The sequence below is a fragment of the Nipponia nippon genome, unplaced genomic scaffold, assembly GCF_047370975.1.
Source record: "Nipponia nippon isolate SJK-2023a ecotype South Korea unplaced genomic scaffold, ASM4737097v1 scaffold_2, whole genome shotgun sequence".
NCBI lineage: Eukaryota > Metazoa > Chordata > Aves > Pelecaniformes > Threskiornithidae > Nipponia > Nipponia nippon.
This window is the reverse complement of record NW_028262336.1, coordinates 13879151-13890605: the sequence shown is the minus strand read 5'-3', so window position 1 is coordinate 13890605 and position 11455 is coordinate 13879151.

Sequence of the window (11455 nt, the reverse complement as noted above, 5' to 3'; positions counted from 1 at the left end):
TGCTTATTCAAAATACTTAAAAGAGATCAATAGTCCAACAGATTCAATAAAACAGACAAAACAAAACACACCTCGATGCATTTAATCAGCTTTCCCTTCCTTAGCTCTGATTCCATGAACCTAATCACACTCTAGCTATTTGTAAGTATCTTTCAGGCAGAAGAGTCTAAACTAAAAGGCTCCGCAAGCATCTAAGTGTGTGTAGTGGGAAGCTTTTTTTTTTTTTTTTTTTTTTTAAATACTGTTTGGACCATTTTTCACAGAAACACAGATATTTCCTTCTGGCATCAAACAAAGCCTATATAGTCCCATCTAGTCCAATCTTGAATCTCTGCAAAGAGTCACTGTCAAACACTTCAGAGGAGAACGTGGATCCATTCAGTAGAGCTGGCAAAGAGCAACTCTGCCATATCGTTCTCCAAGAGACTGCCCAATGCATGAGGTTAAAACAACTCATCCAAAATTGGTCACTAGTAATGATAATTCTGTCTGTTCTGAGTCACAGCTTATTACGCCCTCATTCTCAGAAACATCTTGTGAAAACGAGCTTCCAGTTAAAATGCAGACATTGATTTCAACTTCCTGAATTTGGAGTTCCCCAAGTTTTAATGATAAAGATCTTGCTGCTTGCATAGTACGAGAAGCTCCCTATCTACAAATTTATGCAAATCCAACCATGGAAAGGGGACAAACCCAGCAGTTCAGAGTTCTGTTTTGTTTCCGAGACTCTTTTTTTCACTTTAAGCCAGAGATTCAAGTTTTCTGTCACTTGAAAACACCTGAAAAATAACTGACAAATTGGTATTCCAGTCATTATGATAATTATCTTAATTTTCTTTTTACTCTTTCTTCTAAATAGTTGGTGCACTATACAGTATTTTGGTTCCAGCATGGGCAATTTGGGGCTCAAAATTCATCTTATGCATATTTTTCTATTTACCAATATGTGTTATACTCATTCCAATCATAGTCCCTGTGTACTTCTTTAACTATAGTAATTAAATCTAGCATAAAGTCTGATAATTTTATTTTTCTCTTTAGCTCAACACATCTTTTCTCCTGTTCCTCTTCAGACATCCCTTCTTGTCAGAACTAGGATCTATTTCCCCCTTCCAAAAAAACACTTCTGCTGCAAATCAACTCCAAAAGCCACAAAATGTTGCATTCCTTTAAGCAGCAGAGTAGCCTTCAGAGAGTGAACTTTGATAATGTCCCCTTTTGACATCCCCTGCCTCTGCAACCCCACAACTGTAAATGCTTTTCCAAAACACTGTCTCTTCTGCATTGGGAGCCAATTTGTATGGTGCAACTTCAAGAAAAATCAAACATGCCCTTTGTGTTTCTTGGGTCAAGCATCAATAATTTAAAAAGGCAGCAGCATATCTCAGACTAAAGCAAAGCCGAGTTTAGAAGTTAGAGCATTTTGTATTCTGCAAAAAGAAAATGTAAGGGAAACAGGCTTTTTGTCAGAAGCCCAGACATTTATGGGTTTTTTTGTCTAAGAGAGAACATTTTATATCTTTTTTGTTTAACAACTTCCACTTATCTTAATCTTTGACATCCCTGGAGTTTACAGTATAGTGCCAACTGCCACTGTGACATCTGCTACGGAGGGCAGAGATAATTTGCAGGCTACTGACAGCTGCTGTGGGTTACAAGACTCTGTCTTTTAAGAGAGGACATGGGAAGAAAATTTGGGGCAAAAAGATTTCCTCATCCCCACCCTCTGCTATTAAGGCATTGTACATTCTCAGCAAAAATAATGAATCCTCTCATTAAAAAGTAGCCTCATAATTTAAAAAATAAATTCCCAGGTTAGTCAGCTTCTGGAAATCGGTGGAGTCAGTCAGACCTTTACAAAGTAAACAAATGCTACTGGGCCCAGCTTGACTTTTGTTGCTCTAAGATCTGTGTGGCTCACACATATTTGTGAATTTATCCTTGCATCATTTCTATGAGTAAAACATAATTCTCAGTAGACAGATGGAAAAATGAGACCTGGAGACTTTGAGGACAAAACAGCAAATGTGCTTCAGAAACTTAACTCTGTTTTCAGGTAAGTGAATAGGAATTTTTGATTTTGATAGCAGAGTTAGGCCTACACTCTACACCAAGTGCTTCTAAAAATCACATCAGAAGCAAATTGCGCAAAGGAAATCAATAGAAAAACTAGGAGCCGAACTCTGACCTCCTGAACTTCACGCTAGTGCTATAGCCACAACACCATCCTCTCCACAAAGCCATAGCGGTGGTTTATAGGTGCTTTACAGTGAATGGTGTTATGGTTCATATGTGTCCTAGATAACCACTGTTTTCCAAGAGTGGCTGTAAGCGACTGGATGCAAGTGGACTGCTTGTACATTTAGATGATGCTAATATCCTTCGGAATGGCGGTGCTTGTCTGTTCAGTTACTGTGTCACCCCAACACAGCACAGCTACTTAAACCAACACATTCATAAAGAGATACTCTTCGATGTCACGGCACGAACTAAAGGCAAGCGTACTTCAACAAGCTGGACATACTCTTGCATACATCCAGTCAAGGAAAGTTTGTAAGTCTTTGCATAATCCAATTCCAGGACCTGTGACTGCAGCAAGCAGTAAGTGGAAGAGCGTATTGTACAGTAAGGCTCGGTGATCCGTCACCTGCGGTGCAGTCTGCTGAATTATTTAGTCTCTACTAGTACATAACTCACAACTACATTCTAAGAGTTTTAGTTAAACTGCAAACTTCCCATTTAAGTCGTCTACACACCATGCTCTCTCATTAAGCTGGGAAAGTGACTGCTCTCCAGCATACATTATTGTGAAGAAAGGAAGCTTCTCAAATGAAGACATCAGCCTGTCAAGGAATGCCATTTCCAGTATGCACATGCTGAATGCTGCTATGAATCCAGATCTTTCAATGCTAAACCAACAGGGTTTACAGCTACTAAATTATGGCTCATACATTTTACATTTTCCTTAAATAGGGTCAAGGATGCTGAGCTCTGGAGGGAACAGACAGCTTACCACTGTTTAAAATGTTTCTCAATAAGAACACTAGCTAAAATATCCAAAGAATCAATAATTAAAAATTTTTTTTGGTTTGTACCTTGCTAACTGAGTGAGTTGCTATCCAAACAGATGCTTCCCAAAAGGGACCTTTCTTAGCCTCTGGTGCTGCAGACTGCTGTGTAATGTACTAACCCACTGATCCATGCTGCCTTCAATTTTCTTTGATGCTTCCTATTTTTCAAACGCTGAAGCGTAATGTTAACCTTGCAAGTGTAACATCTATTTCTAACATAGTTACCTCCTGCAATTTATTTGGGAAAATTTTCCAAAGACAGTACTTTACACACGGAGACCTACGTGCATACCGTGCCTAAAATAAATAAATAAATAAGTAGATAAATAAATGTCAACCTTTAAATCTCGCTTTGAAGACAGACTACGTTATCTCATCAGCTGAAGACTACATCAATGGTTGTGACTTAGCCGCTTTATGAAACATTCTCCGAAACTCAGATGAGAGGCACGTTATACACGAAAAATATTGTGTGCAGGAAATATACATTGTATATCTACAAAATGGGCCATATCCCACTGCCATTAAAATTGATGGGAGTTTTGCCATTCACTTCAATGGGATCAGCAGCAGTATATAAAGATGAATTGGCTATAAGCACACACACTGGCGCTTTATGGGCGTGACAATATAAAAGCCCTGTGTGAAGTAATGAAATGAATTATAACAATGCTGGGTATGTCAATCTTCCTTCTTCTACCTTCAGTTGCTGTATCAGGAACATTAAACATTTCCCCAGTTAGCCACAGAATCATAAAAATTACAGATAAAAAAGTACTATTAAGTCTACTTCCTGCCAACACAAAATTATTCCTCCCCGTACCTTTTCTAATCCTCTGTGCAGTCTAATTTTACACCACTCAAATGTTCTGGCAACTTCTCCTCCCTGTAAAGAATTATTCCATCAGCTACTTAATCACACACTCAGCCAAGACAGATTTTTCCTAGAAAATAAATCAACAAAGCAAAAAAACCCTATGAAAAAAACCATGATATATCGCTCTGAATTTCCTCTTATCATCTTATTCCACTTTGGGACAATTAGAAAAACACCTTTTGAGAACTCTATCACTTATGTATTTCCCTGCTTTTCATAGCCCACCACATCCAAATGCAGGCAGTACTAGCTGCTATTTGTTACTGGTTTGATGGTGAACACCAGAAGCAGGCAGGGAGGTGAACTGATCATTTAGCTCTCTGAATTTTGAGTAACATAATTCCAGAGCTGCGTTCCAGTGGAGACAAGAAACCTGAAATCTTTCAGGTAAAGTTTTAGCAGTTTATGGCAGGCATATTGGAGACTTACCAAAGCAGGGAACTGCAACTGGTGATATGGGAGACCCTTTTCAATAATATGCTCATAAGGCGCACAACAACGCCAAACCCCTTGATACAGGCAGTCCTTATTCTGTCAGCTTGATTGAATGAGGAGTTTGGGGCCACAGTTATTTCTGGCCAAAATCTAATGAAATGTTCAGTCTAGAAACCACCATTTAATTCTCAGTAATACACACATGCTTGTCTTACAGTTCTCAATAAGGCCTAAAGCACTAAAAATGAAGCTGTCATTCTGTTGTTACTTTCATGTTGCTCCTTGCCCATCCACTCCATACTGCCTTATCACACTTCTGGGCTTTACCTTGTTTTAGCTGGGGCAGAGAGCTCTTCCTCTTTTAAGGTAGGACGTTTAATAAGCACTGAGTACATTAAAAAAAGGGAAAAAGTGCATCCAAAATATATGCTATGTTTTTACGCACCTTCAAATCAAGGGACCTTGAGCAGGCTAAGATGCTACAAGAACACCTATTCAGAGAGAGAAGTTTTGCCTTGTTAGTCTGTGCCATACTAAAGTACATCAAAAGATGGTTTGAAAGTCATTCATTCACAGATTCTCACTGAAGCAAGACATGCGCCTCTCAAGATCTCCCCAGTAGCAAAGAAAGTTACTTGATACAAAGGGAGAATCAGGAGGAGTCGTGCCAGGGCCCATACCTGACGCAGGTGCTGCTACACAAGTACTACAGCAGAATAGCATGGGTGACTGAGACACAGCAACAGTTAACCCAAATCTTGTTTGGATCGTTGTGAGAGCTACTCTGATGCTGCACGTAAACGAGCTTCTTGCCTATTTTGACTGCTTTATTTGATTAGCCTTGCCAGAAGTAAGGTCAGGCCAAACTGTTATGGTCATTAAAGATGAAAGCCATATGTCAAGGAAGCATCGTTTTGTGAAGAACAAGGTAAGAATGTCACTAATCAGCTGAAGCACTAGCCTCATTCAAATTTGGGTAGCTGTGCTGCCTTCTAGTATTTCTATCTTCTTTAACAAAAGACTTAGTTCTGCAACAACTTTTGGAGCACTTCTTACTATAGAATTGATTATTACCTGAAGTTTTAGGGTAGCAGATCTGTTTCCTTTTCCTCTGTGACCATGAAAGGTTACATCACCATGACACACTGCTAAGTGACCACAGTACTGCCATGTCCATACTGCTGTGCTATCGCAAAGTGAAACAGCGAGGAAGATTTATATAAGTGACCACCTTAAACACAGCTGTAGGGAGTGGAAACTCCTCAATGAAATACAAAGACTGGCACAAAACCTAGGTTTATGTTCCATCCCGTTCTCTCAAGAGTAGTTGTGACTTTTTGATCGAGGTATTTTATTTTGGTACCGCCTGAAACACATTTTTTTAAATGGAGCCATGGGAGCTCTGTGATGCTTGCCCCTGTTGAAAACTATGTACAACTACTAAGAAAATAAAACCTTCCAAGGCCATTAGGCCTTGACCTCAAATCTTAGGAGGCAGCCAGGAAGATCAGCCAATGAAAGCATTTTCTGACAAATGTTTCATGATTGCTATGATCTGTCTTATAAAAACCTATCTTTAGTCAAAAATCATGTGGTGGGGACACAGCAGCACCATCTAAAAGCTAAGACTAGTAACTGTGTATGCCCTGTGCTCTCTGATCCAAGTTTGACAAACTGATAACTTAAAGTTTCACTTTTGCCTGAGTTTTTACCTAGAAGTTAAGAGACTACACCAATATGTGCTGCTCAAGTTTCCCCTGGAAGAAAGAGTCTCATTTATAGCCAATATTGCATAAAGTGAAATCAGTTTACCAGCAGGCCATATTCTATGACAGAACGGACTATTTAAGCCAGATCAGATTCTCAAAATTTCCTCCCACCAAATCATTTTTTCTGATAGGAACACTGCACTGACACAGCCACTCATTTTACAAGAAACAGGTAGCCATGCTCTATTTAAGGGCTCATAGCTAATTTAAATACCCTGCAAATTTAAAGCAAGATCCCCCCGCAGTTTTCATGATTGATGTCCTCAAAAGACATTTTTCTCTTAAGATAGCCAAATGAACTAAGGGGATCCTCCACACCCCAGCATAGGTAATGGCGGCTCCCACTCTTCCCCAAAGGCACTCTCCTCTCCCCACCGCCCAGACACTCACAGACCTTTTCCTGCACAGAGTGCAGCATTACTGCTCTTCCATGCTAAAAGCCATGGCATCTCTTCTCCAGTGCTTCACATTTTTCTTCCCCTGCTGTATTCTTGATCCTTTCATTTTACCCCTCTTTTAGCGTGCTTCACCTTCTCTTTGCATATCTTAGTAAGAAAGCCAAGAGTTCATTAGTCGTCCAGTTGACTGTAACGGTCCACAGCCATTTGTGTGTAATCCTGTTTTTCCACTCTATTCCACAGTGGAGAATGCTTTTGACAAGCCATAATTGAATTGTGTCAGGTGTCACTGAATAAAGGATAAAATTTGGCAAATACTGAAGTTGCCTTTATATAAGGCCTTCATTTCTTATTGTGCCAACTTCCCCGAAACTAACAGGGAAATTACTTTTTGTATGTTTGAAAAGGGAATGGCAGAAAAGCATGATAGTATTTGAGCTCGTTATCTCTGCTGCCTCTGAGGTATACTGGCACTGATGTGTGCTATGCATACTATGATTGTGAGTAGCCGGACAAACGCTCTCTTAATTGCCTTCATTAGAGATCATGCAGATTTCTCTGGCTACTCCACAATCCAACAAAAACGGTCATTTTCTTGCCCTCAGCTTGCTCACCTGCTTTTTCCCCTGGGGCTGTAATTTCCTCTAAGTTAGAGAGCCTGACTTGTTTGCTACCCCATTTCCATCAGAGTTGCTTGTGACAGAGGATGTGGGATGTAGTAGAGGAGTTAAATTACAATTCCCTGAGAAAAAGGTGCAAAAAGGGAAAATGTTGCAGCCTTGTCCTGAAGGTGAGCAGAAGTTATCTTAGGACATCAGAAGTATCTAAGACGTACCTGAACGGACAAGAAAGCTTTTCAAGTACCCTCGAGAGGACGCTGCTTCCCTACATGTGCAAACCTTGCCCCTCACCTCCACAGGCATGCCTCCCATCCCTTCTGCTTTTCCCTTCTCACCCCCTCTCCCTCCACATGTGCTTACCAAATCCCTGTCACCAGCCAGAACTGATTGGAACAGAACAAAAAAACTCCACAGCACTCTGGACTAGCATTCATCTGCTACAAAGCAAAATAAAGATCACTTATTAATTAGCCTCATTTTTTCCTGCCTTTTTGGTGCACTTTTAGACTAGCTGAAAAGAAACTCCAGGAAATCAGCAAAGGGTTATGCAGAACTCAGCGCAGCTTTTACATACATCAGGAGGCCTTGCTGCATAATTTAGGTCTAATGCAATGCAGTTCACAGGGACTCGCCCATATGCTGAGATTGCGTGAAGTTCAGTTTTCAAGGATCCCTTTGTTCTTTCTGTGATTACCTAGCCCACGCTCTCCTCAACCATTCAGTTTAACCACATATTTTAATTCAATCCCTGAGTAAGTTACAGTCTTGGTTTTCCATTTCAATTTCCACAGGGCAAATAAAACTGATGGAAAGCGTTTTGACAAGGGTATTGTTATTGCATCCAGTAGCCTGAGATGACTCCAAATCTGGATATTACATTTAATGTTTCTGGGACAGATGCTGTTAGGTCTTTTCATAGGAACACAATATCACCTGCATACATTAGTAACGTCTGTGCCTCAAGTTGCATACGCTTTATATCCTCTAAAGTTTTCAGAGACACTGCTGACAATTTAATACCACAGGGGCACCTCAAACATTTTTCATCACAAAGTAGGGGAAAGGATAACCACAGAAGCTCATGCACTAAAGGGGCAGAGTACCTTATGCATTTATTTCTTTCAGCAAAAGGTGCAGCAGCGAGACAAACTGCCCAACCCATCCTCCTCTTAGGCACAGAAGCCTAAAGAACCAAAGCTACTGCTCACAATCAGCATCTGCTTTTAGGCAGCTAAGAATTCCTTCAGTTCAAGTGCTGCTTCGGAAATCTGCCTTCTTACTGCTCTAGATACTATGGACAGGACCTTCCCAGCAGCCACAATGCTCAGAGCAGGGCTCCATGACCACGGGTGTACTGACAGAGAACTGGTGAATTCAGAGTCGAGGCTCATCTGTGTAACAAGGTGAGCAGAAAATAAAGGCAGTGAAAAGTCAACTGAATTTTTCAGAGACAAAAGACAGTTGTATCAAGTATTTCTGAACTCACAGCAAGAGAATCACTGGAGAATTTAATGCAGAACTACTGCATTTCCAGTGTGGTTGCATGAAGCTCTTCACACAAGACCTTAGGCAATCAACTTTATTCCTGCCTTTGTTAAGAAGGTGCAGAATCACCACTTTGGTAGTTTTTCCAGTATTTACAAATGGATATTTTGTATTCAGAAAAAAAAAAAAAATCAAATCTGCATTAACAAGTCATGTTTGTGATTGTAAAAAACTTATAATTACATATATACAGAGACATGTACACACAAAACATGAAATATGTAAATGTACACAGTCTCACACACACACGTTTCCACGCAAGCGACTCATCTACCAGAAAAAAATCTCTGTTCTTTAAAACACCACTCCTTAAAAACATTTATTATAAGCTTCAATGAGGGAAAGGACTCCTCTTTACTTGGAGAGGGACGAAAGGGCTCTATTCTACTTCAAAACAAGCATTCAACCTAATATAGACACCATTACATGATCCACTCATAGGCATAATTCAAGCACTGCTGGACCAGAAGCTTTTATACCTAACCCACAGGCAGTACATAGGAAGAGACAGCTTGCGTGTGCATATACATGAACATGTGCACGCATGTCTGTACATTTATCTATAGCATTGTGTAGCAGAATTGAGGGAACCTAAAACCAACATCAGTACATGTTCTCACTGGGACCCTCTCTCCTTACACACCACACATGTGACACCACGAATTCACGTAGGATATCTTAACTCAGTGGATAAGCCACTTCTCCAGACTGTCTGTTTTGCTCGTCATGACTGTAATTACGTAACAAACTCTCTGAATACTCTGCCATTATTGCGGTTATTAATCATTCTGCTTCTGTTTCAAATATGTGCTCTACAGACTGCTGGATATACTGCATTATGCCACAAACTGAGTACCAAAGCTGAACACACCTAAATCTACTGTTTTAAGGACATTTCAATGTAATTTACTCTTTCAATTTATATTTCTGTAAGCTCAAAAATACAAAAATACAAAAAAAGAAAAAGCTAGTGTTGATATAGCTGCTGACCTTTGCAACTGTAAACAAAAGACAGTTTTTAACCAGTAAACAACTTAGCAAATATGAAACCTGTTTTGCCAGGGCTTGGAATAGTCAGTGTTTAAGATGACACACTCTGCATACAAATCAGTTCTTACAGGAAAACAGATTTCTAGACGTGTTTGAGAGAGAATGCAGGATTTCCATGACTTCAGAAGCAGGCACCGTTCAGACCATTTATTTTAAAATATGCTGTATTAAAACCAAATTAGCAATTAAAAAACCCAAACCAAATGAAAAAACAGTGCAAAAAACCACCACACAGGCCTCTATTCTAGGATATAGAATCATAGAATCGTTAAGGTTGGAAAAGACCCTTAAGATCATCGAGTCCAACTGTTAACCTAGCACTGCCAAGTCCACCACTAAACCACGTCCTCAAGCACCATGTCTACCCGTCTTAAATACCTCCAGGGACGGGGACTCAACCACTTCCCTGGGCAGCCTGTTCCAGTGCCTCACTGCCCTTTCGGTGAAGAAGTTTTTCCTAATAGCCAACCTAAACTTCCCCTGGCGCAGCTTGAGGCCGTTTCCTCTCGTCCTATCACTTGTCATTTGGGAGAAGAGACCAACCCCCACCTCGCTACAGCCTCCTTTCAGGTAGTTGTAGGGAGCAATAAGGTCTCCCCTCAGCCTCCTCTTCTCCAGACTAAACAACCCCAGCTCCCTCAGCTGCCTCCTCATAGGACTTGTGCTCCAGACCCTTCACCAGCTTCTTTGCCCTTCTCTGGACACGCTCCAGCACCTCGATGTCCTTCTTGGAGTGAGGGGCCCAAAACTGAACACAGTACTCGAGGTGCGGCCTCACCAGTGCCAAGTACAGGGGCACTATCACCTCCCTGGTCCTGCTGGCCACACTATTCCTGATACAAGCCAGGATGCCATTGGCCCTCTTGGCCGCCTGAGCACACTGCTGGCTCATGTTCAGGCAGCTGTCAACCAACACCCCCAGGTCCTTTTCTGCTGGGCAGCTCTCCAGCCACTCCTCCCCCAGCCTGTAGCATTGCATGGGGTTGTTGTGACCAAAGTGCAGGACCCGGCACTGAGCCTTGTTGAATCTCATACAGTTGGCCCCGGCCCAACGATCCAGCCTGTCCAGGTCCCTCTGTAGGGCCTGCCTACCCTCCAGCAGATCGACACTTCCACCCAGCTTGGTGTCATCTGCAAACTTACTGAGGGTGCACTCAATCCCCTCATCCAGATCATTAATGAAGATTTTAAACAGGACCAGCCCCAACACTGAGCCCTGGGGAACACCACCCGTGCCCGGCCGCCAACTGGATTTGACTCCATTCACCACCACTCTCTGGGCTCGGCCGTCCAGCCACTTTTTAACCCAGCGCAGAGTGCACTTATCCAAGCCGTGAGCAGCCAGCTTCTCCAGGAGAATGCTGTGGGAGACTGTGTCAAAGGCCTTACTAAAGTCCAAGTTGACAACATCCACAGCCTTCCCCTCATCCACTAAGTGGGTCACCTTGTCATAGAATGAGATCAGGTTAGTCAAGCAGGACCTCCCTTTCACAAACCCATGCTGGCTGGGCCTGATCCCCTGGTTGTCCCGCACATGCTGCGTGATGGCACTCAAGATGATCTGCTCCATGACCTTTCCCAGCACCGAGGTCAGGCCGACAGGCCTCTAGTTCCCCGGATCCTCCTTCCAACCCTTCTTGTAGCGGGGCATCGCATTTGCTAACTTCCAGTCATCTGGGACCTAAATATA